This window comes from Bubalus bubalis, chromosome X (genome assembly GCF_019923935.1).
Source record: "Bubalus bubalis isolate 160015118507 breed Murrah chromosome X, NDDB_SH_1, whole genome shotgun sequence".
Classification (NCBI taxonomy): domain Eukaryota; kingdom Metazoa; phylum Chordata; class Mammalia; order Artiodactyla; family Bovidae; genus Bubalus; species Bubalus bubalis.
Window position 1 is genome coordinate 52,776,142 of NC_059181.1, and position 26,505 is coordinate 52,802,646.

General features: G+C 45.9%; 1 protein-coding gene and 1 long non-coding RNA gene across 3 annotated transcripts in view; both read right to left on the minus strand.

The window, feature by feature from the left end:
- The window catches only part of LOC112582025 (P antigen family member 3-like), a 461,263-nt gene that overhangs the window by 341,304 nt on the left and 93,454 nt on the right, over window positions 1-26,505 (minus strand). The gene's annotated exons all lie outside the window — the stretch shown is intronic.
- Window positions 3,733-7,101, minus strand: LOC123331970. Its single transcript, XR_006548780.2, has 2 exons — window positions 5,082-7,101; window positions 3,733-4,753 (listed from the first exon to the last, which is right to left on the minus strand). It is a non-coding gene; the product is annotated as an uncharacterized LOC123331970 (long non-coding RNA).

The following is a 26,505-nucleotide window of genomic DNA, read 5'->3' on the forward strand; positions in this document are numbered from 1 at the left end:
CGTCTGTGCTGCTTCTCCGCTGGGGGAGTTACCGTAGGGCTCACAATCTGCGATTTTTAATTGTTTATTTATTTATTTTTTCTCCCTTTTATGTTGCCCTCTGTGCTTCCAAAGCTCGGCACAAATTCGGCAGTGAGAAGGTTTCCTGGTGTTTGGAAACTTCTCTCTTTTTAAGACTCCCTTCCCTGGACGGAACTCCGTCCCTCCCTCTTTTGTCTCTTTTTTTTGTCTTTTATATTTTTTCCTACCTCCTTTCAAAGAGTTGGGTTGCTTTTCTGGGTGCCTGATGTCGTCTGCCGGCATTCAGAAGTTGTTTTGTGGAATTTACTCGACGTTTAAATGCTCTTTTGATGAATTTGTGGGGGAGAAAGTGTTCTCCCTGTCCTACTCCTCCGCCATCTTGGCTCCTCCCCTCTTTCTTATTTCTTTCTTTATTGTGGTTGCACTGAGTCTTTGTTGCTGCACGAGGGCTTTCTCTAGCTGTGGAGAAGGAGCACTACTCTCTAGCGGTGGTGCACGGGCTTCTCATTGCAGAGACTGCTCTTGTTGCGGAGCATGAGCTCTAGGCTCGTGGCTCCAGTAGTTGGAGAAGGCGGGTTCAGGAGTTGTGACACACAGTATTAGCTGCTCTGTGGCACGTGGAAACTGCCTGGACCAGGGACTGAACGCCTGCCCGTTTCATTGGCAGGTGGATTCTTCTTTTTTTTTTTTTTAATCATTAATTTAATTGGAGAATAATTCTTTACAATATTCTGATGGTTTTTGCCATATATTAACATGAATTGACCACAGTTATATATGTGTCCCCCCATTCCTGAACTGGGGGTCCCACGTCCCTCCCCACCCTATCCCTCTGGGTTGTCCCAGATCACCGGCTTTGGGTGACCTGCTTCATGCAGGTCATGCATTGAACTTGCGCTGGTTCTCTATTTTACATATGGTAATGTGTATGTTTCAATGCTATTAATTTGAATCATCCCACCCTCCCCTTCCCCCACTGAGTTGAAAAGTCTGTTGTATAGGTCTCTGTCTTCTTTGCTACCCTGCATGTAGAATCGTTGCTACCGCTTTTCTAAATTCCATTTAGATGTATTAATATAAGTATTTGTCTTTCTCTTTCTGACTTACTTCTGTCTGTATAACAGGCTCCAGGTTCATCCACCTCATTAGAACTGATTCAGGTGTGTTCCTTTTCAATAGCAGGGTAATATTCCATTGTGTATATTTACCACCACTTCCTTATCCATTCATCTGCTCATAGACATCTAGGGTGCTTCAATGTCCTAACTATTGTAAATAGTGCTGCAGTAAACATTGGGGTACATATGTCTCTTTCAAATCTGGTTTCCTTGGGGTGTATGCCCTGCAGTGGGTCGTATGGCAGTTCCATTCCCAGTTTTTTTAAGGAATCTGCACACTATTCTCCATAGTAACTATACCAGTTTGCATTCCCACCAACCGTGGAATAATGTTCCCTTTTCTCCCCACACTCTCCAGCATTTATTGTTTGTAGACATTTTGATGATGGCCATTCTGACCTGTGTGAGATGATACCTCATTGTGGTTTTGATTTGCATTTTTCTAATAATCTGTGATACTGAACATCTTTTCATGTCTTTATTAGCCATATGTATGTCTTTGGAGAAATGCCTGTTTAGGTCACTTGCCTACTTTTTATTGGGTTGATCATTTTTTTGATATCGACCTCCATGACCTTCTTGTATATTTTGGAGATTCATTCGTTGTCAGTTGTTTCATTTGCTATTTTTTGCTGTTCTGAGGGCTGTGTTTTCACCTTGCTTATAGTATCCTTCACTGTTCAAAAGCTTTTAAGTTTAATTAGGTCCCATTTGTTTTTTTTTTTGTTTGTTTGTTTTTATTTCCATTACTCTGGGAGGTGGATCCTAGAGGGTTTTGCTGTGATTTATGTCACAGAGTGTTCTGCCTATGTTTCCCTCTTAAGAGTTTTATACTTTCTGGTCTTACATTTAGGTCTTTAACCCATTTTCAGTTTATTTTTGTGTATGGTGTTGGAAGGTCTTCCAGTTTCATTCTTTTACACATAGGTGACCAATTTTTCCAGCATCAGGCATTGAACAGACTGTGTTTTAGCTATTGCATATTTGTGCATCCTTTGTCAAAGACAAGGTGTTCATAGGTGCAGGGATTTATTATTGAGATTTCTGTTTTGTTCCATTGATCTATATTTCTCTTTGTGCCAGTACCATACCATCTTGATGACTGTGGCTTTGTAATATAGTCTGAGTCAGGAATGTTGATTCCTGCATTACACTCTTCTCTCTCAAGATTGCTTTGGGAATTCGGGGTCTTTTTGTTTCCATACAAACTGTGAAATTATTTCTTCTAGTTCTGTGAAAAATACCATTGGTAATTTGGGGTTGTGAGGAATCTACAGATTGCTTTGGGTAGTACAATTATTTTCACTATATTGATTCTTCAATCCAAGAACATGGTACATTTCTCCATCTATTTGTGTTATCTTTGATTTCTTTCACCAGTTTTTTTTTTTAATATATAGTTTTCTGTATACAGGTTTTTGTTTCTTTAGGTAAATTTAGTCCTAAGCAATTTATTATTTTCGTTGCAATGGTGAATGGGATTGTTTCCTTAATTTCTGTTTCTGATTTTTCATTGCTAGTGTATAGGAATGCAGGGGATTTCTGTATATTAATTTTATATGGCAGGTGGATTCTTAATCACTGGACAACCTGGGAAGTCCTGGACTGCTTGCTTTTGGGTGTGAAGCTTTCTGAGCTCTGACACACAGCAAATTCTAGTGATCACCACCATGACCAGGAACAAGCCACGTCCATCACCCTGAAAATGCCCAGGGCTGCCACTTTCTGGTTTCTCCTTCCACACCTGAATTCCTGACAAAAGGATCTGTCTGCCTTCACTACTTTTTGTCCTTTGCAATTTTAAAATTCCTTATGTATTCTGAACATAAGACCTTTTTCATACCTGTGATTCACAAACATCTTTCCCCTAATAACAAATAGCTTCCCTTTTCATTACAGGAGACATGAGTGATGAAATCTACTTTTCCTCCCCACCCTCAGAGCTCAATGTTGTGTACCCAGCAAATGCCCATGAGATTCTTCAGAAGGGAAAATGAATTCTGCTGTCTGTCCATCTGTCTCTCAGGTAGTCCCCAGAGCTATATTTCTCATCTCTGATCCCCTACCTGAATGGGAAATACAATAGAACTGTCTAAGGACAGGTGCTGTATCTTTTGCTGTGTTTTACCTCACACTAGTATTTCCATTATCAACCAAGAAATGACCCACAGTCTGTTCTCAATATAAATCTGGTCAAATATAGACCAAATGAAAAGTACCTGATTTGTTCCAGATGCTTTACTTTATCATTGTGTTGTGCCATGATACTGATACAGTACATGAATTGTATTCTATGTGCCACCCTCCCTGTTCATTTAGCATCTTATTGTAATAACTATGTTATTATACATTTTAAAAAGTTTTGCAGGCTATTTTACATTCATTTGGGCTTCCCTGGAGGCTCAAATGGTAAAGAATCAGCCAGCAATGTGGGAGACCTCGGTGCAATCCCTGTGAGACCTAGGGTCGATCCCTGGGTCGGGAAGATCCGCTGGAGAAGGGAATGGCAACCAACTCCAATATTCTTGCCTGGAGAATCCCCATGGACAGAGGAGCCTGGTGGGCTACAGTCCAGGGGGTCTCAAAGAATCAGACAGTGCTGAGCGACTAACACTTTCACTTTACCCTCATTCCCATTGTTTTATTTCATTCTTCTCTTGGGGATAGGAAAGCATCCTGCAAACCAGTGTGCAAACTACAATCTGACAGACTTGAGACCTGAACGGAGGGACACTCCTGGAGGAACCCAGGGAACCTTGGCAGCTGATTCTCCCTCTGTGTGCCACAGTTCTCAAAGGCAAAAATGAGGGAAGTAACACCACCTGCCTCCTGGGTGGTGTCCAGCATCAATTACCCAGCAGGATCTTAGCTTGGCACTTGTCCCTGTCATGTTATTATTGTAGGGGGCTCGGATGGTAAGGAGACAGCCTGCAATGCAGGAGGCCCAGGTTCAGTCCCTGGGTTGGAAAGATCCTCTGCAGAAGGAAATGGCAACCCACTCCAATATTCTTGAATGGAGAATCCCATGGGCAGAGGAGCCTGGCAGCCTACACAGTCCAAGGGGTCTTAAAGAATCTGATAGGACTGAGCAACTTTCATTTCCACTTCACATAAACATTTTCAAGTCAAAACTCACTGTCATAATAAAGTTCTTTTTAAATACAGCATTTCCTCTAGGATCAGAAGACAAGGGAGCTCAATATATAAGCTTATATTATTTTATTGTAATTTTAAGTGTCAATGAGTTTGTTCAAAGTTTCCACAAAGGGCTGTCTGAAGGGTTCAGATGCAGTTTGAACCAGCCAACCTGTGCAAGCAGAGAAAAATATACAACACTTCTTGTGGCAAAAGGCTTTGTCGCGTTTTTTTCAACGGCGAAGGGCGGGGGAGAAACAGAATGTCGATACGTGGAGCAACACTGCCACCTGCAGATCACAGAAATCAAAACGCCACAGGACCGGAAGAAAATCCATCCCTTCTGTTTTCGCGCAGAGGACTGGACAGCGTGGATGCGGATGTTGAGGAGGATGCCCTTGAGAACCAGAGAAAGGAAGGAACCCTCTCGAAGGGGCCCGGCCAGACCACCCGTGGACCGCGGGCTCCTCTCCAGCGACCTGCGGAACCAAGGCAACACGGGCAGGAAGTCACGGAATCCGGGAAATCCGGAGCTTGGTGGGCCCGGCTGCGCTCCGATTGGCTGGTTCTGGACCTGCGCGCAGGAACCCAGTGAGCCCCGCGACAGTCTCCTGGCCCGGGTTGGTTGGGAGTTTTCTCCTGGACCCTGTTTCAAAGTCTTCATTCACTGAGGAACCTGACCGGGTATGTCCGGGTCCTGTCGCCCACTGCCGAAGCCCGCAAAGTGCGGGACCGGTACAAGTCCCCTGTATTTCTCCTCCCGCCCACCCCAGGCCTGTGAACGCGTTCCTCCCTTGGTACACTCACTGTTCTCTCAGCCCTCACTCTTCTGATCCGTCCTCAGTGCCCACGAGGCTCACCCGGTCATCCCGGGGACTCTCCGTCCTCTTCGATGTTCCCCTCCTCCCCACCCGAGCATCCCCTTGCCCATGGTCCCGCCCCAGGCATCAGGAAAGACCGCGCCCCTCATGGTGTCCTGTTTCTAGCCTTCCTCCCTCTCATCACCCTCAACATGATGTCCTGTCCTCCAGCTCCCTCGCTCTAGTGCCAATGCACTGATACCAGAATCTGGGAAACCCCCACCTCACCTACCACACGTCCTTCAACACTACTCGCCTGGCCCCTCCTGGATCCACTGAGCCAGGGCTGGAATCTGTCCCTGGCAAACACACCTCTTGTTCTCCTTGCACCCTCCTGCCTACCCACGCCCTGCCTATGTCTGAGCACCAGAGCGTTGAGAAGCAAACTTTACAACTTTACAGAAGTGTTTTATCTTAAATCCCTGGCCAGAGAGGAACTGCTGTTCATTTTCACTCTCACCTACCTACACTACTACACTACATAGTAGTAACGTTCCTCCATCCTGATGACCACCAGCCCCACCCGGCAATAATTCTTGGAGAAGGAAGAAGCAAGCCCGTGGGATTTCTCAAGTTTCCCAGTCCCAAACTCGGTGTTTCTGCCCTGGCAGTCAGCTGCCCCTCTGCATGTGTGCTCCTAACTACACCAGCCCCTCACCTCTGCTCGGGATCCCATGCCTTGCACCTATTGTTTGGGAAGTCTTGGGTCAAATGAAAGACAAGACAAAGGAAAGAGCATCCCAAAGTCACAGGGGGGAATGGCCCACAGAGGCAGTGGCAGGCAGAGGTGAGCAAGCTCAGACAAGGGAGGTGTGACAAGAAATGAACACCGGGGACAGGAGGATTCCACCCTATTCGCACCTGGGACTCCAGGGGCACACTGTACAGTGACCCAACGGAGTCTTTGGGCAGAAGGGTGGCTGCAGTTTAGGAATTTTGTTTTCTGGAGCTGATCTTGGTTCCTGCTGCTGTGCAGGTGAGATCCAAGGGAGGGATCTGCATCACTTTAGGAAGAAATGTGGAAAGGGACTGAACCCAGATGAAGCCTAAGCAGGCAATGGGCTAGGGGACCTTGGGGCCGAGGGTGGACGTCCCTGCCTGTTGATGGGCTGGACGATGATACCCAGATTCAGAGGGGTGTGCTGATGCCAGCAGGGTGGCTGAGGCTCAGTCAGCCAGGGAGCACTGGGTCCACAGCAAGAGGAGGGAGACAAAAATGCAGGTTTCACCACCCCCACCCATGGGCGGTACAGGTCAGCATCGACAGCTGGAGCCAGGAGAGGACAGTCATTTTTCCCTCAGGGAACACTGAGGCCTCTGTGAGGAACAAACGTATGCCGTGTTATAGACTCCCTCTCCCACATGACTGCGAGCCTTGTAAGTGACATATACCCCAGTCCATCGCTGAAAGAAGTAGAGAGCATGTTCACCAGAATAGACTGAGCATTTGTATCTGTGGATATTCAGTTGGTTGCATGCAACCACACTTTCCAAGTCAGAAGCAACTTCAGTGGGGGTTTTCCCGTTACTAACCAGTATGAAGGGTGAACACTCATGAGGAAGATCAGATCATCCAGGGAGGAAAAATACATTAAAGTGTCTGTGGAGTCTAAGGAGCATACATTGAGACGTGATCTCAGCAACCCACGTCCCCCACCACCACCCTAGCTCTTCCTGTGCCATGGGTCGCAGAGGCAGAGTGGGGCCCAGAGGGAGAGGAAGGAGGTCTTCCTGGAACTCCACTGCTGCTTTGAAAATACCACACTCCCCTCTCAACATGAATACTCACCTGTGAAGATCATTCCAATTCTCCACTCTGTCCTGACGATTCTTTTTGAACTGGCATCCTGGTCTCTTTGGTTTGGGGAATAGAAAATAGCATACCCTGCAAGCACACAGGCCTCTACCCCCAATACCCTGAGTCTTTCATTCCTTTCAAGCCATGCTTCTTGAAGATATTGACTCCAGGAGCATCGTTATCTGTTTACCTTTTGTTTCCTCCTCTGAGTGCCCATCCACAGAACATCCCCTTGCTAATGTATCCCAAGAGCTCCATGGGGCAAACCGTAGTACCCAGTGCTATATTGGCCACAGACACATTCCGTCTTCAAAAACACTTTCCTTGGTCAGAGTCTGTGACAGCAGCCCATCCTGGCTTTCTTCCTCCCTCTCAGTTCATTACTTCTAAGCCTCCTTGTCTGTCCATTTACTTTGATCCCCTCCTAAATATTGGTTTTGTTTTCTTCTGGTTTTCAACCTGTGCCCTGTGCTCTTCCATTCGATACATGATCCTTGGGTGACCACGTCACCCCCCAGAGCTTTTACCCATCTGACTTATTTTCACTAGTATCCCTCTATGGTGATGGCTTTTCCTGTCACCAGATCTACCTAAGATGTCTCAACTGGGCCCCACTTCCCCCACAGGCTGAGACATATGGGCCATCTGCACTCAGATGTCCCATAAGCACTGCAGACTGCTAGTAGCCCCAGGCCAATGTTCCCTGGGGTGTCTCATGGATGGGCACCGGCATCCACCCAGTTCCTTAAACCACAATCCAGGGCATGCTGCTGGGTGTGATCTTCACCGAGCCATGACCCCCCTGGAGCGGCTCTGGAAAAGGCTGGCCCAAGATCTTCCTGTTGCCACAGGTGGGGATCCGTTCCTCTCAGAGGCCCTGTTCCTATAGACACACTCTGAAGGTGTCCTGAGCACACGCCATGACCCTCTTTTGCATCTTCGAGAGAACCTGGCCACTGTAATACACCTGAGAGGTTGAAAGTCCTGTCTTTAACAGGACGGTGAGTCAGGACACAGCAGTGTAAGCCCATCATTGGGGAACATGCCAAAGAATATCCAGAAGAGATCCCTAAAGTAGAACGTTTCAAGAGGTGAGTCTTTATGGGTGTCCATCAAACAAGGAATTCCTTAATTATTTTCCCCAATAAACATTCTGTTCTTATTTGGTCTTCATCTTGGCATGGGAGTTAATTTGATATCAGAAGAAACAGTTTAAAACAGCAACTGAGCACAGACAGCAGATACGCTCACAGCCGATCCTGCTACATTAACATCTGCAGCTATAATTCTCAGCCATCTTTAATCTTTGATGCACTATTCTGATCTGTTGAATGAAGTTATCTCCACAGTGTTTTAGAAATGTATTCAACTAACTAGGCACAAGGGATCCTGACAAGAACTAAAACATACTGAATTTCACTAGCAACAGCAGGGTTTTAACTGTAAAACTTTGGATTCAGGAACACACAGCAGGGCAAGCACAAGGCCAGTTTTCAAACAAGTATTAATTTGGGCAAGTTGTCCCTTTCCTCAGCCTAATAGCTGTCAAGCATAGCAGGTCATGATGAAAACTTGCTTTCACTGTAGAGAGGAGTCACAAATCGATCTTCGATTTCCTCCTGTAAGAATGGGTTCTGTTTCCACAGCTACAACCTCGGCTTTCATTAAGAGAATATTTTTCAGATAATGCTCACGCCAGGGCCACATTCCAGATCTACTACTTCAGACTCTCTGGGTCTGTCCTGCCAGCATCAGCTCTCCTAAAGCCTCTCCAGGGGAGATTAGATGCGCAGTTAAGATTGAGAAGCACAATCGCATGATGCTTCTCCCATCCTGGTTTTAAATATAACCCTGAACTGAAGAGCCCTGTTTGCTACTAATGAAATTTAAAAAAATTTGTAATTACGTGTCTTCCCTTCTGAGTGGTATTTTGACATATTTATTCACAGCCATATTTAGAACATTTTCAATAATTCAGTGGTGTGTTATGCCCCCAAGTCACCTTCCTTACCAGACACTCAGGCAGATTGATGGAAGGGAATGCACCTCAGTCCTGGCCGCAGAAGGAGGATGGATGGAATTCCACTGTCTTGGTTACTGCTCTGCTCAGCATCCCTCCTGGGTTGCTTCACTCCGGCAGGGGGCCTCACACCAGGCTACAGGTATTCCTATGACCAGAGTTTGGAGCTAAGGGCTGAGATCCATTACCAGGGAAATGGAACCTGGGTCCACGTGATTTGAGAAGAATGGGAAAACAACTAAGTAGAATTTCAGATGCAGGGTGGGTTCTGGGAGCCTGTCCAGAGCCACTGACTTGTGGTCACACAACAGGCGCCTGTGAGTAAACACAGAGACACACTAGACATGTGCTTACTGGGGATTCCGTCCTGACGTGCACAGCGACTGTCTCTGGAGGGAGCATCTAGCACATGTGGAGGAGGCCAGACCCAGAACGTGGAAGGAGCAGGGGCACTCCTCGTTGTTACAAAAGCAATGGCATATCTTTCCCTCCATGTCTCACTTGGACATCTGCATTACCTTCCTAAACTGCTTTACTGAGGTATACTTACACACCACAAATCACAGCCATTCAATGCATCCAGTGCAGTGTCTTTAGTAACTTCACACAGTGGTGCAACCACCTCCACAGTGCAGTTGTGCAACACTGCCAGCACCACAAAAAGCATCCGTGTACCCATCAGCAGTCGATCCCCAATAGGACCTGCAGGCCCAGGCATCCTCTCATCTACTTTCTGTCTCTGTAGATTTGCCCTTTGTGGGCATTTCCTATCAAAGGACTCCTGCAGTAAGTGGCCTTTTGTGTCTGGGTTCTTTCACTGAGCATAATGCTTTGGAGGCTCACCCATGTGGCAACAGAAAGCAGAAGTTCATCACTTTTCATCCATCTATGCTATTCCACTGAATGGCTACAGAATACTCTGTTTACCACTCTCCAGCTGACAGACTTTTAGGCTGCTCCACTATTTGGAGAATACAGACAGTGCTGCTGTGAAAGACATGTAAGGACGAGTATTTGTGTGGACATAGGTTTCATTTCTTTCTTTCTTATTATTCCACAATTTCATTTCTTGTTTTGCCCCTTGCACAGGCTAGACCCTGCAGTCCAAAGACATCGACTGAGTCACAGTATTATCCCACACCAGATGCTGTGCATTAAAGGAGCTGATAGAGGACACAGCCGTTTATTTAGTGCCTTCCACCTGCCAGGTCATGGGTGCTAGGTGTTTTACATCTGTTATCTCCACTAGGTCTCCCAATAAACCTCACCAACAGGTAGAGTTATTGCCATTTTATAGATATGGAATTTGAGGCTGAAGCAGAGTGCCAGGGCTGGTAGGGGCTGCACTGGAACCCAGCTTGAGTGTAAACTGTCAACTGTGGGATGGAGGGAGATGACATGGGGAGAGGAGTTTGGGCACAGGTCCCAGAGAGTTTCCATGCCATGGGGGAGCAGGAAACATTACACCCTTGTTATCAGTCCTGGGCATCCCCATGCAATAGGAGGAGCCTCAATCCATCTGAGGACAAAATTACCAGGAACAGAATGATGCAGGCAACAGAGATGAAGTCTGTGAGTGGTTTCCAGGTGGGACAGGTGTAACAGAAAAGCCAGCCTCCTGTTGAGGGTTCATCTAGCTGTGAGGGAAAAGCTCGAGGACTGTGGCTGAGAAGGAAGGAGCCTCTAGGGCTGAACACAGATGTCTAATGTGACCTTGAAGTGCTTCGTGAAGCTTGAGGGTAAGGCCTGACCTGCAACCTGCCCCGCTGCAGCTCAGTATTTGTTACAACAGGGAACGTGCCAACACATTTCTACGAACCTCATTCAATACAAAACCCACATGCTCAGTTCATGTCATTATTAAGAATAATTCACCCATTTTCAGGTGAGGCTTCTGTGGCACAGTGAGCCAGTTTAATTTCTCAAGATGATGTGATAACAAGTGGCAGAACTAGGTGGAAAGGAAGGTTATCTGAATCAGAGATAGTGTCCTTACTGACAATACCATATTGATTCCTCAAAAAAGGTAAAAAAAATGTGGGGGGAAGGGTAAAACAAAGGAAAAAGAATAAAAGGAGACCCGTGATGCTTACTTTATTGGGGTGTCCACCATGGACTGTGAGCGATGAGAAAACACCTCAAAGCGGTCTAATTAGAAAGGAAACTGACACACACAACATGAAGCCAGGAGACATGGTGGTCTCTGGCACGGTGTACATGTACACGGAGAGCAGAGGGAGCACAAAGGAGGGCACGGGGAAGGTACGGAGTAGAAGAAGCTATGGAAGCAAGAGGAAGAGAGGAGAGCAGAGTGACAGAAAGCCTATGGACTTGCCCAAGGACACTGATCAGCAGGTTCAAACCGTCCATCCTGCTGATGGCGGCCTGTGTGGAAGTTACACTTCTCACCCGTTAAATAAAGTAGCCTGGCTCTCTGAGCTGTATTCAACCAACAAGTATCCCCCCAGCGCCTGCCTGGTCATCAGTGACCTCAGCACAGTGCTGAAAGCAGCCATAGCCTAGGACAGACCTCAGTCTCAGGAAGTAAAGGAGTGTCCAAGATACAGAATAAAGGGGAAGCCAAGTGGGAAGAGACGGACATTAGACACTCCTGTCAGGGTGGGGAGAGACGACAGGATTCCCCTCACCCGCTCGAAGGAACCAAAATTTGAGCTGAGGATTTTCAGGGTTCACTCATTGACAATTCAGTTGAGAAAAGGCTGCTATAATGATTATGCACTAGGAAGGGGAAAGGAGGGTGTTTCCCTCGTACAATAAGCTTCTGGATGATGTGGGGATAAAAAAACACAAACGGCCCTGGAGCAACAGAAACCTGAGTGGAGAGGTTTGCTCCAGCCACTCGTTTCCTATGTGTTGTTTGCAACGAGTTGACAGCATAACAGCAGCTGCACTGCTCTGTGTACCTCACCTTGTCATCACTCATAAGATGGTAAACGTGTTCGGAGCCCCTGTGGTTAAAAGGCCCTCAAGGAGCTCATGGTGGGGTGGGCAGGAAGCCAGTCTGAAGACCATGGTGAGACAAGTGTGATGAGAGCCTTGGCCACAGGAGCCAGTGGAGGCTGGGATCAGGCCGTGAGGAATGGCTTTGCCTGGGGGTGGGATAGCATATAATATTATTGTCCCCGTTTGCAGGCAAGGGAACCGAGGATCAGAGATGGTGACCATCTTACTCAAGGTCACACTGCTTGGTAGTGGTCCTAACCACCTTTCATGTACGTCTGTTAAAATGTGAAGGTCTCTGCACTATTCATTACACCACTCTCTGTCTCTCTCAATGTTTCACCTATTTTCACTCACAATCACCTCCTTATACATTCCCTTGGCTCTAAATCCTTGTTTATTAGATAAATAATCTGCTGAGCAAAGTATAGATTTCCTGTTAGCACATCCAGTGTGTCTACTTTATAAAAAATATTTCCTTGCAGGGCACATTGTACTCACCCAAAATGATGGCTTACACTGAGCTTGTACTGCACCCATATGCAGGGTAAAGAAAATGAATCACTGGGATCTGTAGTTTTACTTATCTGTTTCACACAATCTCAAGCATAATTTTAACTGTAGCCAATATTCAAGTAAAAACAGTAGAACCATTGCTTTCCTATAATGAGCAGTCACGAAAGATTTCATTGAATATTAATAGGTTCTAGTCTGGAAACTAAACTCCTTTCATGGGGAGTTGTGGAATTCTTTTCCTTAAGTTAAGGAAACCCTTTCTCTTTATACATTTTCTCTGTTTCTGGTACCTTGAGAGACTTAAGCAAAGCAAGCCACTTCACTTTAGCCACTTCACTTTACTGCTGTGGACAAAAGAAACATGTGAAGCAAGCCTAACACACAGGCACAGACATATGTAATACATCCAATAGAGGTAGGTCAAATATAAGGCAATGGTATTGGAAATACAAGGGCGTCCATGGTGGCTCAGTGGTAAAGAATTCACCTGCTAATGCAGGAGACTGGGGTTTGATCCCTGGGTCATGAAGATCCCCTGAAAAAGGAAATGGCAACCCACTCCAGTATTCTGGCCTGGGAAATCCCATGGACAGAAAAATCTGGTGGGTAAAGTCCATGGGGCCGCAAAGAATGGGACACGAATTAGGGACTAATGAACAATTGAAATACAAATGGAAACCCCTAACTAATCATATATCCAAATTTCTGACCACAGCACAGATCTACTGTCCAGGATCAGCTTTACTCCAGGAATCCAGACAACGAAAGATACCTTCCTTTTAAAATTAATATACACCGCTGCCAGTCGATTCAGGAGATAAAAGTTTTCAAAAGCATTGCACACCAAGGCAGGACTCAAGGAGCCTATTAAAATTATGTACTTATTCCTATGTCACATCAGGGCCTAACTCACACACTCTTGAGAAAGAACACCTGCGATGATTTCAATACGGGAAATGCATCTCCCCTGGTGAACACCCATTTGAGCCCAGTTATTCCGGATCGACCAATGTTCATAGGAAGATTCAGTATCGGCTTAAGAGTGTCAATCCCCATTGAGAGAAAGAGAAATAAGTCATATACAGACTGTGCAACCGCCATGTGATCCTGAAGAGGTGGGGGTGTTTGTGGAAAACAACAGTTCTGAGAGAGCTGGGATCCCACTTGACTAAAGAGGATTGTGGTCCTGTGGCACTAACGCACACCTGATCGGTCCTAGAGCGATAGATGTCTCCCTCTGTCTGCATGTCTGTGCCTGTCTCTATCTCTCGCTCTCATACGTTCTTTCTCAGGATCAGGTTCTCACTAGCGGAATGCCAATGCAGTGCTTCCTATCCTCAGCCCCGTCGAGGAGCCTGGAGTGGGGGGTCGGTCTCCAATCCTCAGTGTGTGTGGAAGAGAAGGGCAAAGACCACGGAGAGGAGGAGTCATCCAGGGTCCTATAGCGGCTACCTGCCCTTCACAGGGGAGGAGTCTGTGGGCCTGGCTTTGACAGCACAAAGATGGGACATTTACCCCTCCCCTCCTCATAGAAGGGCCTTCCTGCGTATTCCCTTGGTTGTGGTGGATTGAGAGGGAGCCCGGAGTGGCCTGAAGAAAAGTAGGTTGTCCCCTGGCATGGTGGAAGTAGGGTGGGGGTGATTCGGAGGTGAGAAGGTAGTGCCCGGCCCTCTGGACCGTGTGCCCCGAGGGCCTCTCCCAGCAGCTTGGAGGCTAGGAGGGACGATCACATCCGGGGTCACAAGAAGAGTTGTTGGTACTGGAGATGCCCTCACAGATGACACCTGGTGATGGTCGGCTCTTGGGGTTGGAGGTCGGGGGCTTCTCCCTGATTGTCTGGTAATTTCTGTTGTTATCTGTCTATGTGAGGAGCAGCTGGTGTTACTTGAAATTTTTTTAAAATTAATTGATTTTAATTAGAGGCTAATTACTTTACAGTATTGTGGTGGGTTTTGCCATATATTCATATGAATCAGCCATGGGTGTACATGTGTCCCTCATCCCGAACCCTCTCCTACCTCCCTCCCATCCCATCCCTCTGGGTTGTCCCAGTTCACTGGCTTTGAGTGCCCTGTTTTATTCATGAAACTTGGACTGGTCATCTATTTCACATATGGTAATATAAATGTTTCAATGCTGTTCCTTAAGATCATCCCACCCTTGCCTTCTCCACAGAGTCCAAAAGCCTGTTCTTTATCTGTGTGTCTTTTGGTGTCTCGCATAAAGGGTTGTCATTACCATTTTTAAAAATTCCATGTATGTAGGTTAATATACTGTGTTGGTGTTTTTCTCTCTGACTTACTTCACTCTGTATAAAAGGCTCCAGTTTCATTCACCTAATTAGAACTGATTCAAATGCATTCTTTTTAATAGCTGATTAATACTCCATTGTGTATATGTAACACAGCTTTCTTATCCATTCATCTGCCGATGGACATCTAGGTTGCTTCCATGTTCTAGCTATTGTAAACAGTGCTGCGATGAACACTGGGGTACACGTGTCTCTTTCAATTCTGGTTTCCTCGGTGTGTATGCCCAGCAGTGGGATTGCTGGGTCGTATGACAGTTTTATTTCCAGTTTTTTAAGGAATCTCCAAACTGTTCTCCATAGTGGCTGTACTAGTTTGCATTCCCACCAACAGTGTTAAGAGGGTTCCCTTTACTCCACACACTCTCCAGCATTTATTGTTTGTAGCCTTTCTGATAGCAGCCATTCTGACCAGCGTGAGATGATACCTCATTGTGGTTTTGATTTGCATTTCTCTGATAATGAGTGATGTTGAGCATCTTTTCATGTGTTTGTTAGGTATCTGTATGTCTTCTTTGGACAAATACCCATTAAGTTCTTTGGCCCATTTTTGATTGGGTCATTTATTGTTTTGTTATTGAGCTGCATGAGCTGTTTGTATATTTTTGCTATTAATTCTTTGTGATTTTTTTTCCTACCAATTGATACCAGTAAGACACTGGGAAAGAGTAAAAGCAAACTGATAAAGACACTGACTTTATTCTATTGATTGCAATTGGGAGAGCACCACAGACCTGAAGATCCGACTGTCAGCAAGGTGGTTTTGCATTGTACTTCATTCCACAGAGACTTCATTGTATTTCATTCAGAAAGACACATGTACTTTTTGTACCGTTCATTGCAGCAGCATTTATAATACCTAAGACATATAAGCAACCTAGATGTCCACCCACAGATGAATGGATGAAGAAGCTGGGTACATATGTGCAGCGGAATACTACTCAGCCGTAGAAAGGAACATTTTTGAGTCAGTTCTAATGAGGTGAATGTACCTAGAGCCTATTATACAGAGTGAAGTAAGAAAGAGAATAACAAAAATCATATATTAACCCATATATATGAGATCTAAAACAACGATACTGATAAGCCTATTTGCAAGGCAACAATAGAGACACAGACGTAGAGAACAGACTTGGGGACTCAGTGGAGGAAGAACTGGGAAGAATAACACAAAATTGTAAAGCAACTATCCTAAAAATTTATGCCAGTTTTGCATCTTCTTTTCCCATTGGGGTTCCTTTTATTTCTATTTCTTCCCTCTTCCATGGCTAGGACTTTCAAAATTATGTTGAATAAAAGTGGCAAATGTGGTTACCTTGTCTTGTTCCTCTTTTTAGAGGAAATGCCTTCATTTTTCTCCCCATTGAGAATGTTTGCTGTGAATTTGTCATATATGTCCATTAGTAGGTTGAGGTATGTTCCCTGCATGACCACATTCAGAACAGTTTTTATCATAAATGGGTGTTGAGTTTTGTCAAAAACTTTTTCTGCGTCTATTAAGATGATTATATGGGTTTTATTCTTCAATGTCTTAATGTAGTGTGTCCATTGAATGATTTGTGTATATTAAAGAGCCCTTGCTTTCCTGGGATAAATCTCAGTTTATCAGGGTGTATGATCCTATCAATATGTCGCAGTATTTGGTTCAGATCAGATCAGATCAGTCGCTCAGTCGTGTCCGACTCTTTGCGACCCCAAGAATCGCAGCACGCCGGGCCTCCCTGTCCATCGCCAACTCCCGGAGTTCACTCAGACTCACGTCCATCGAGTCACTGATGCCATCCAGCCATCTCATCCTCTGTCGTTCCCTTCTCCTCTTGCTCCCAATCCCTCCCAGCATCAGAGTCTTTTCCAATGAGTCAACTCTTCGCATGAGGTGGCCAAAGTACTGGAGTTTCAGCTTTAGCATCATTCCTTCCAAAGAAATCCCAGGGCTGATGTCCTTCAGAATGGACTGGTTGGATCTCCTTGCAGTCCAAGGGACTCTCAAGAGTCTTCTCCAACACCACAGTTCAAAAGCATCAGTTCTTCGGCGCTCAGCCTTCTTCACAGTCCAACTCTCACATCCATACATGACCACAGGAAAAACCATAGCCTTGACTAGACTGACCTTTGTTGGCAAAGTAATGTCTCTGCTTTTGAATATGCTATCTAGGTTGGTCATAACTTTCCTTCCAAGGAGTAAGCGTCTTTTAATTTCATGGCTGCAGTCACCATCTGCAGTGATTTTGGAGCCCAGAAAAATAAAGTCTGACACTGTTTCCACTGTTTCCCCATCTATTTGCCATGAAGTGATGGGACCAGATGCCATGATCTTCGTTTTCTGAATGTTGAGCTTTAAGCCAACTTTTTCACTCTCCACTCTCACCTTCATCAAGAGGCTTTTTAGTTCCTCTTCACTTTCTGCCATAAGGGTGGTGTCATCTGCATATCTGAGGTTATTGATATTTCTCCCGGCAATCTTGATTCCAGCTTGTGTTTCTTCCAGCCCAGCGTTTCTCATGATGTACTCTGCATATAAGTTAAATAAGCAGAGTGACAATATACAGCCTTGACGTACTCCTTTTCCTATTTGGAACCAGTCTGTTGTTCCATGTCCAGTTCTAACTGTTGCTTCCTGACCTGCATACAGATTTCTCAAGAGGCAGGTCAGGTGGTCTGGTATTCCCATCTCTTTCAGAATTTTCCACAGTTTATTGTGATCCACACAGTCAAAGGCTTTGGCATAGTCAATAAAGCAGAAATAGATGCTTTTCTGGAACTGTCTTGCTTTTTCCATGATCCAGCGGATGTTGGCAATTTGATCTCTGGTTCCTCTGCCTTTTCTAAAACCAGCTTGAACATCAGGAAGTTCACGGTTCACATATTGCTGAAGTCTGGCTTGGAGAATTTTGAGCATTACTTTACTAGCGTGTGAGATGAGTACAATTGTGAGGTTAGCTAGTATTTTATTGAGTTTTTTTTTTTTTTTTTGCCTCCACGTTCATCAGTGAAATTAACCTGTAATTTGTTGTTGTCGTTTTTGTTGTACTTTTGTCCTGTTTATGTATCAGGGTGATGGTGGTTTCATAAAAAGAGTGTGCGACTGTTTTTTTCTTCTGCAGTTTTTTGGAATAATTTCAGAAGTAAAAGTGATCTCTAAACAATAGAATTCTCCTGTGATGGTACCTATTCATGGACTTTGGTTTGTTGGGAGTTTTTTTTTTTTTTTTTCCCACAAATAAATAACACAGATATTTATTAGAGAATTATCTAGTTTACTTTCAATATACTAACATTAAAAGAAAAGAGAAATAGAAAGAGCAGATCCACCAAATTGGGTTTTGACCAATATCCAGATTTAAAGTCATGTGTTAAGGCACATCTGGGGAACCAATTTGGAAAGGGTCCCAGGCAGCATGTCCTCTCCGTGGGTGAGACTTCAAAGATTCCAGTTCTGGGATCCCACTTACAATCCCAGGAAGGGTGCAAACTGATACCTTCATCAATCTGTGATGAAATTTCAAGACTGGTTTTACGTTAATGCTGTTTGTTTTGTCTTGTAAAAAACTCAGAATGTTGCTAAGCCTGGGAGTTGGTTGGCCAGGCCCCCTCCAGGGTCTCAACAATCTCAAGATTTCTCTGTTGGGAGACTTTAAATCAGTTTTAATCTCAGTACTTGTGATTAGTCTGTTCTTTTTTACCTATTTACTCCTAATTCAGTCTCGGGAGATTGTAGCTTTCTATGAACGTGTCCATTTCTTCCAGGTTGTCCATTTTATTAGCATATAGTTCCTTGTAGTAGTCTCTTATGATCCTTTGTATTTAAGTGGTGTCCGCTGTAGCTTCTTTTTCATTTCTGATTTTATTGATTTGAGCCCTCTCCCTTCATTTCTTGATGACTCTAGCTAATGTTTTATCAATTTTGTTTATCTTTTCAAAGAACCAGCTTTTAGTTCCACTGATATTTTTCCTATCGTTTCTTTGTCTCTATTTTATTTATTTCTGCTCTGAGTTTTATGATTTCTTTTCTTCAAGTAAACAGGGGTGTTGCTTGTTTTCCTTCCTTTAGCTACGTTAGGTGTAAGGTTGTTTATTTGAGATTTTCTTGTTTTCTAAGTTAAGATTTTATTTCTATAAACTTCCCTCTTAGAACTGCTTTTGCTGCATCCCATAAGTTTTGGATTGTCATGTTTTCATTTTCATTTGTCTCTAGGTGTTTTTTCATTTCCTCTTTGACTTCTTCAAGGATCCATTGGTTGTTTAGTAGCATATTGTTTATCCTCCCCATGTTTGTATTCTTTTTTTTTTTTTTTTTACAGTTTTTTCTTATAGTTTATTTCTAATCCCACAGCACTGTGATCGGAAAAGACTCTTGATATGAGTTCAATTTTCTTAAATTTATGTGGCTTGATTTGTGACTCAAGATATGATCTATCCTGAAGAATGTCCTATGTGCACATGAGAAGAAAGTGTATTCTGCTGCTTTTGGATGGAATGGCCTAGAAATAGCAATTAAGTACATCTGGTGTAATGTGTCATTTAGGGGCTGTGCTTCCTTCTTGATTTTCTGTCTGGATGAGCTCTTCATGGATGAAAGTGGAGTGTTAAAGTCCCCCCCTATTACTGTGCTGCTGATGTTTTCTCCTTTCATGGCTGTTTGTATATTGAGGTGCTCCTATGTTGGGTGCATATTTATTTACAATTGTGTCTTCTACTTGGAATAATCCATTGATCATTATGTGGTGTCCTTGAATCTTGCAACAATCTTTAAAGTCTATTTTGTCTGATGTGAGTATTGCTGCTCCAGGTTTCTTTAGAGTTCCATTTGCATTGAATGTCTTTTTCCATCCCTTCACTTTCAGTCTGTATGTGTACCTAGATTTGAAATGGGTCTCTTGTAGGCAGCATTACGTGTGCTGGGCTGTGCTTTGTCGCTCAGTCGTGTCTGCCTCTTTGCGACCCCATGGATTGTACCCACACCAGGCTCCTCTGTCTATGGGAATTCTCCAGGTAAGAATATTGAAGTGGCTTGCCATGCCATCCTCCAGGTGACCTTCCCAACCCAGGTATAGAATCCAGGTCTCCCGCATTGCAGGCAGATTCTTCACCGACTGAGCTACCAGGGAAGCCCAAGACTACTGTAATGGGTGGCCTATCCCATCTCCAGGGGATCGTCCCAATGCAGAAATCAAACTGGGGTCTCATGCATTATAGGCAGATCCTTTACCAGCTGAGCTACTAGGGAAGCCCAGACAGTATTATACATGGGTCTTCATCTTTTTTTAATCCGTTATCTTTTTGTTTTTCTTTAGGATGCAGCATTTCATCCATTTACATTTAAGTTAATTACTGACATTTAAGTTCTTATTGACATTTTAAAAATTGTTTTGGGGTTGTTCTAAAGGTGTTTATTCTAAACTTCCTTTTGTGATTTGATGACTATCTTTAGTGTTGTGTTTGGATCCCCTTGTCTTTTTTGTGTCTATATCTATTGTAGATGTTTGGTTATCAGGCGTTTTTTGTTGTAGCTGTCTATACACACACCACATACACATGTATATCAGATATACATATATATCTATATATATATCTATATATATAGATATATATATCTTCCAAGGTGGTTCAGTGCTAAAGAATCCCCCTGCCAATGCAGGAGATACAGAAGATTTTGGTTTGATTCCTGGGTTGGGAAGATCCCCTGGAGGAGGAGATGGAAACCACTCCAGTATTCTTGCTTGGAAAAATTTCATGGACAGAGGGGCCTAGAGAGCTATAGTCCATGGAGTTGCAAACAATCACACATGCCTGAGTAAAAGAGTATATATACTTGTTTAATTTTACTAGTCTCTTAATTTCAATGTCCTGCATTTGTACTCCCATCCTCTCATAACTGCTGGTTTTGATATCATATTTGTGTGTGGATGATTTACGATGTTTATCATCTGTTTGTCTTTATTGGTGAGCTTTCCCATTCATAATTTTCTTGTTTCTAGTCCTGGCCTTTTTGTTTCTGCCGAGAGATGTTACCTTAGCCTTTGTTGTAAAGCTGGTGTGGTACTGTTGAATTCTCTGAGCCTTTGCCTGTATTTTGATTTCTCTGTTGAATCTGAAAGAAGATTCTTGCTTGGTAGAGTATTGTTGGTTGTAGGTTCTTCCCTTTCATCACTTTAAATATATCATGCCATAACCTTCTGGCCTGCAGAGTTTCTGCTGAGAAATCAGCTGATAAACTTATGGGGATTCCCTCTGATGTTATTTGCTACTTTTCTCTTGACCTGCTTAATATTTTCTCTTTGTTGTTAATTTTTCAGTTTGCTTAATACATGTCTCAGCATTTCCTCAGCACTGGGAACCAGCCAACCGGCTCAAGCGCAGGAAAAAAAAAATCCGTCGCTGATTACCACAAAAAACTTTGTGACCTTTTTTTCAAACAGGAAGGGCGGGGGAGAGACGGGCAAGCGGCTCCGCGGAGCAACACTGCCCCCTGCAGACCTCAGAAACCAAAATGCCAGCAAGCCCGGAAGAAAATCGATCCTTCCTGTTCGGTTTTCGGGCAGAGGACTTACGGGGGATGCCCCTGAGGACCAGAGAAAGAAATGGAACCTCTTGAAGGGGCCCAGGCCAACCGCCCCTGGACCGCGCGAGTTCCGCTCGACCCGCCCATAGAACCACAGCGAGCGATAAGTCAGGACGTCCAGGAAGATCCGGAGTTGCTGAGGGCTGGTTCTGGGCCTGCCCCGGGGAGCAGTGAGGTCAGTGCCAGTCTCCCACCCTGCGTCCGCTGGGAGATTTCTCCCTGAAACTGCTTGGAACTCTCCACTGAGGGACTTGATCCGTGATGTCCGGGTCCTGTCCAACCTGGCCCCAACAAGATGGTTATTTTAGGTCACTACCCTGCTGTCTTCTCTGTCCATCGACTCTGGATTAAAGTCCCTTCCTGTCTCACCTTGCAGTGAGCTGAGCAACTTGTACTCCGTAACAGCAGATTACTTCCAGGTGCTTTGCATTATAAATGTGTTATCATGTCATAATCTTGATAGAGTGGATAAGTTGTTTTCTATATAGTTTCCCTCCCCGCCCCCTTTCATTTAGTATCTCATTGTAATAAATATGTTATTGTTGGTTTTCAGTCCGCCGGTCCTGTCCGACTCTTTGCGACCCCATGGACTGCATGCAGCACGTCAGGAGGCTTCCCTGTCCTTCACCATCTCCCGGAGCTTGCTCAGACTCATGTCCATTGAGTCAGTGATGCCATCCAACCATCTTGTCCTCTGTCATCCCCTTCTCCTCCATTGCAGGCTGTCTTACCCTGGATCCCAGTGAGCATTTTCTTTCACTCTTCCACTGGGGAGGGGAATGTATTCTGCAGACCAGTGTGTAAGCTACAATCTGACAGCCTTGAGACCTGAACATAGGGACACTCTCTGAGGAACCCTGAGAACCTGGAGAGCTGACTCTTCCTCTGTGTGCCACAGGTCCCAAAGGCATATGAGGGCAGTAATAGCATCTGCTTCTTGGGTGGTGTCCAGCATCAATTACCCAGCAGGATATTAGTTTGGTACTTGTCCCTGTCACGTTATTATTGTAGGTGCCTCAGATGGTAAGGAGTCAGCCTGCAGTGCAGGATAACCAGATTCAATCGCTAGGTTGGGAAGATCCTCTGGAGAAGGAAATGGCAACCCACTCCATTATTCTTGCCTGGAGAATCTCATGGGCAGAGGAGCCAGGCAGGCTACATTCCAAGGGGTCTTAAAGAATCAGACACGTCTAAGCCACTTTCACTTCCACTTCACGTAATGATTTTCAAGTCAAAACTCACTGTCATAATAAAGTTCTCCTTAAACATACAGGAATTCCTCAACGATCCGAAGCAAGACAAGGTTAACCAGTCCCTCCACTATCATTCACTATGTCAGCTTATATTATTTTATTTTAATTGTAAGTGTCAAAGGGTCCGGTGAAAGTTCTCACAACGAGCTCTCGGAAGGGCTCAGATGTAGTTTGAATCAGCCAACCGGCACAAGCAGAGGAAAACCAAACCAAACCAAACCAGCCGCTTATTGTGGCAAAAGGCTTCCTGTCATTTTATTAAAGCGCGAGAGCAGAGGAAAAACCGGCCCGGCGACACTGTGGAGCAACACTGCCACCTGCAGACCACAGAAACCAAAACGCCGCAAGCCCGGAAGAAAATTCATCGTTTCTGCTGGGTTTTCGCGCAGAGAACTGAATAGCGTGGATGCCAAAATTAAGAGGGATGACCGAAAAGACCTGAGAAAGGAAGGAAATCTCTCGAAGGGGTCCGGCCAAACCACCCCTGGACAGCGAGCCGTCCGCGGAACCATAGCAACACGGGCAGGAAGTCAGGGTGTCCGGGAAGATCCGGAGCTTAGTGGGCGGGGCTGCACTCCGATTGGCTGGCTCTGGGCCTGCGCGCAGCAAGCCAGTGAGGCCCGTGCCAGTCTCCTGGCCCTGGTTGGCTCCGAGTTTTCTCGGGGACCGTGTTTCGAACTCTCCACTGAAGAACCTGACCGGTGACGTCCGGGTCCTGTCGCCCACTGCCGAAGCCCCCCACGTGCAGGGACGTTACAAGTCCCCTGTCCATTCTCCTCCCTCCCACCGCCGGCCTGTGAACGCGTTCCTCCCATTCACTCACTTGTTCTCTCAGGCCTCACGCTTCTGATCCGTCCTCAGTGCCCACGAGGTTCACCCGGTCACCCCGGAGACTCTCCGTCCTTAGCGATGCTCCCTTCCTCCCCACCTGAGCATCCCTCTGCCCAGGATCCCGCCCCGGGCATCAGGAAAGACCGCGCCCCTCATGCTGTCCTGTTTCCAGCCTTCCTCCCTGTCACCACGCTCAACATGACTTCCTGTCCTCCAGCTCCTTCGCACTAGTGCCAGTGCACTGATGCCACAACCTCCCGGAGACCCAGCTCAACGACCACGCGTCCTTTCACACCATGCGCGAGGCCCCTCCTGGATCGGATGAGCCAGGGCTGGAAGCTGTCCCCGGCAAACACACCTCTCCCCTACAAATACACCTCTTGTGCTCCTTGCTCCCTCCTGTCTGCCCAGTCCCTGCCTGTGTCTGAGCACCTGAGCATCGAGGAGAAAACTTTACAACTTTACAGAAGTGTTTTATCTTGAATCCATGGCCGGAGTAGATCGCTGTTCAGTTTCACTGTCACCTAGCTACACTCCTACACTACACACTAGTAACCTTCCTCCATGCTAATGACCACCAGCCCCACCTGCCAATAATTCGTGGAGAATGCAAAAGCAATCCCTTGGGATTTCTCAAGTTTCCCAGTCCCGATCTGCATGTTTCTGCCCTGGCACTCTGCTGCCCCTCTCCACGCCTGCTCCTGACTGCACCCAGCCCCTCACCTCTGCCCGGGATCCCATGCCTTGCACCTTCTCAGGGACTTTGCACCTGCAGTTATCATTCCTCTCTCCTGAACCAGCAGCTGCTCCCTCTACATCGGAGCATTCCACAGCACAGGGGGAAACCCACCGTCTTCCACCACCCTATTCTGCAGCTACTGGCACATTACCGGATGCCCTTCAAAGCAAAACTGCTTCAAATTCTGCAGAGATATTCTCTCCTCAGGCCCCTTCCACGGAGCTCTTGTCCCAGTCACCCCACTGTAACTGGCTTCGTCATGGCCATCATTAATATCCATACTTCCTGATCCCACAGACACTCTTCAGTGCTCATCTTAGCCAACATCTCAGGCACCTTTGGCACATTTGACTCCTGTGTTCTTTATCCCTCTGTTTTTTAATAGTTCGGGGGCGTGGGGCTTATGTGACAACAGCGTCTCCTAGATGTACTCGACAAGGTACACATTCTACACCTGGATATTGTTTGGGAAGTCTTGGGTCAAATGAAAGACAAGCCAAAGGAAAGAGCATCCCAGTCACTGCGGGGTAACGGCCCACAGAGGCAGTGGCAGGCAGAGATGAGAGAGCTCAGACAAGGGAGGTGTGACAAGAAATGAAGAGGAACACCAAGGAAAGGAGGGTTGCACCCCATTCACACTTGGGACTCACAGGGGGCACACTGTACAATGATCCAACGGAGGGTTTGGGCAGAAGGATTGCTGCAGTTTAGGAATTTCATTTTCTGGAGCTGATCTTGGTTCCAGCTGCGGTGCAGGTGAGATCCAAGGGAGGGCTCTGCAACACCCGAGGGAGAAATGTAGAAAGGGAATGAATCTAGATGAAGCCTAAGCAGGCAATGGGCTAGGGAACCTTGCGGCTGAGAATGAGGAGTGGACGTCCCTGCCCGGGGATGGGCTGGACGATCAGACCCAGATTCAGAGGGGTCTGCACATGCCAGCAGGGTGGCTGAGGCTCAGTCAGCCGGGGAGGGAGACAAAAATGCAAGTTTCACCACCCCCACCCACGGGTGGTGCAGGTCAGCGTCACCAGGTGGAGAGGAGAGCACACCCTGCGAGCACACAGCCCAGTACTTCCAATACCATGCATCTTTGGTTCCTTTCAAGCCATGCTTCTTGAAAGTATAGACACCAGGACCATCCTTATCTAGTTACTTCTCGATTCCTCCGCCATGAGCTCATCCACAGAACATCCCCTTGCTAACGTCTCCCAAGAGCTCCGTGGGCCAACCATAGTACCCAGTGCTCTATTGGCCACAGACACATTCCGTTTTCAAAACCACTTTTCCTTGGTCAGAGTCTGTGACAGCAGCCCACCCTGGCTTTCCCCAAACCTCTCAGGCCATTACTTCTAAGTCTCCTTATCTGTCCATTTACTTTGATCCCCTCCTAAATATTGGGCTTTGTTTTCCTCTCGTTTCCAACCTCTGCCCTGTGCTCTTCCACTCCATACATGATCCTTGGGGACCATGTCACCCCCCAGAGCTTTTACCCATCTGACTTGTTTTCATCAGTATCCCCCTGTATGCTGTTGGCTTTTCCTATCACTAAATCTACCTAGGAGATCTCAGCTGGGCCCCAGATTCCGCACAGGCTGAGACGTATGGGGCATCTGCACTCAGATGTCCCATTAGCCCTGCAGGCCTGCTAGTAGCCCCAGGCCAACGTTTCCTGTCACACGGATGGGCACTGCCATCCACACAGTTCCTTAAACCACAATCCCGAGCATGCTGCTGGGTGTGATCTTCACTGAGCCATGACTCCCCTGGAGCTGCTCTGGAAAAGGCTGACGCAAGATCTTCCTGTTGCCACAGGTGGGGATGGGTTCCTCTGAGAGGCCCTGTTCCTGAAGACACCCTCTGAAGGTGTCCTTAGCATGGGCCATCACCCTCTTTTGGATCTCTGAGAGAACCCGGGCGCTGTAATGCACCTGAGAAGTTGAAAGCCCTGTCTTTAACAAGATGATGAGTCAGGACACAGCAGTGCAAGCCCATCACTGGGGAATCCACCAAAGAATATCCGGAAGAGGTCCCTAAAGAACGTTTAGGGAGGTGGGTCTTCATGGGTGTGCACCAAACAAGGGATTGCTTAACTTTATTTTTCCCAATAAGCATCCTGTTCCGATTTGGTCTTCATCGGAGCTTGGGAGTTAATTTGATAACACAGGAAACAGTTTAAAAGGGCAACTGAGCACAGGCAGCAGATACGCTGACAGCCGATCCTGCTACATCAACATCAGCCGCTACAATTCTCAGCCATCTTTAATCTTTGAAGCACTATTCTGATCTGTCGAATGAAGTTAATCTCCACAGTGTTTTAGAAATGTATTCAACTAACTAGGCACAAGGGATCCTGACAAGAACTAAATCATACTGAGTTTCACTA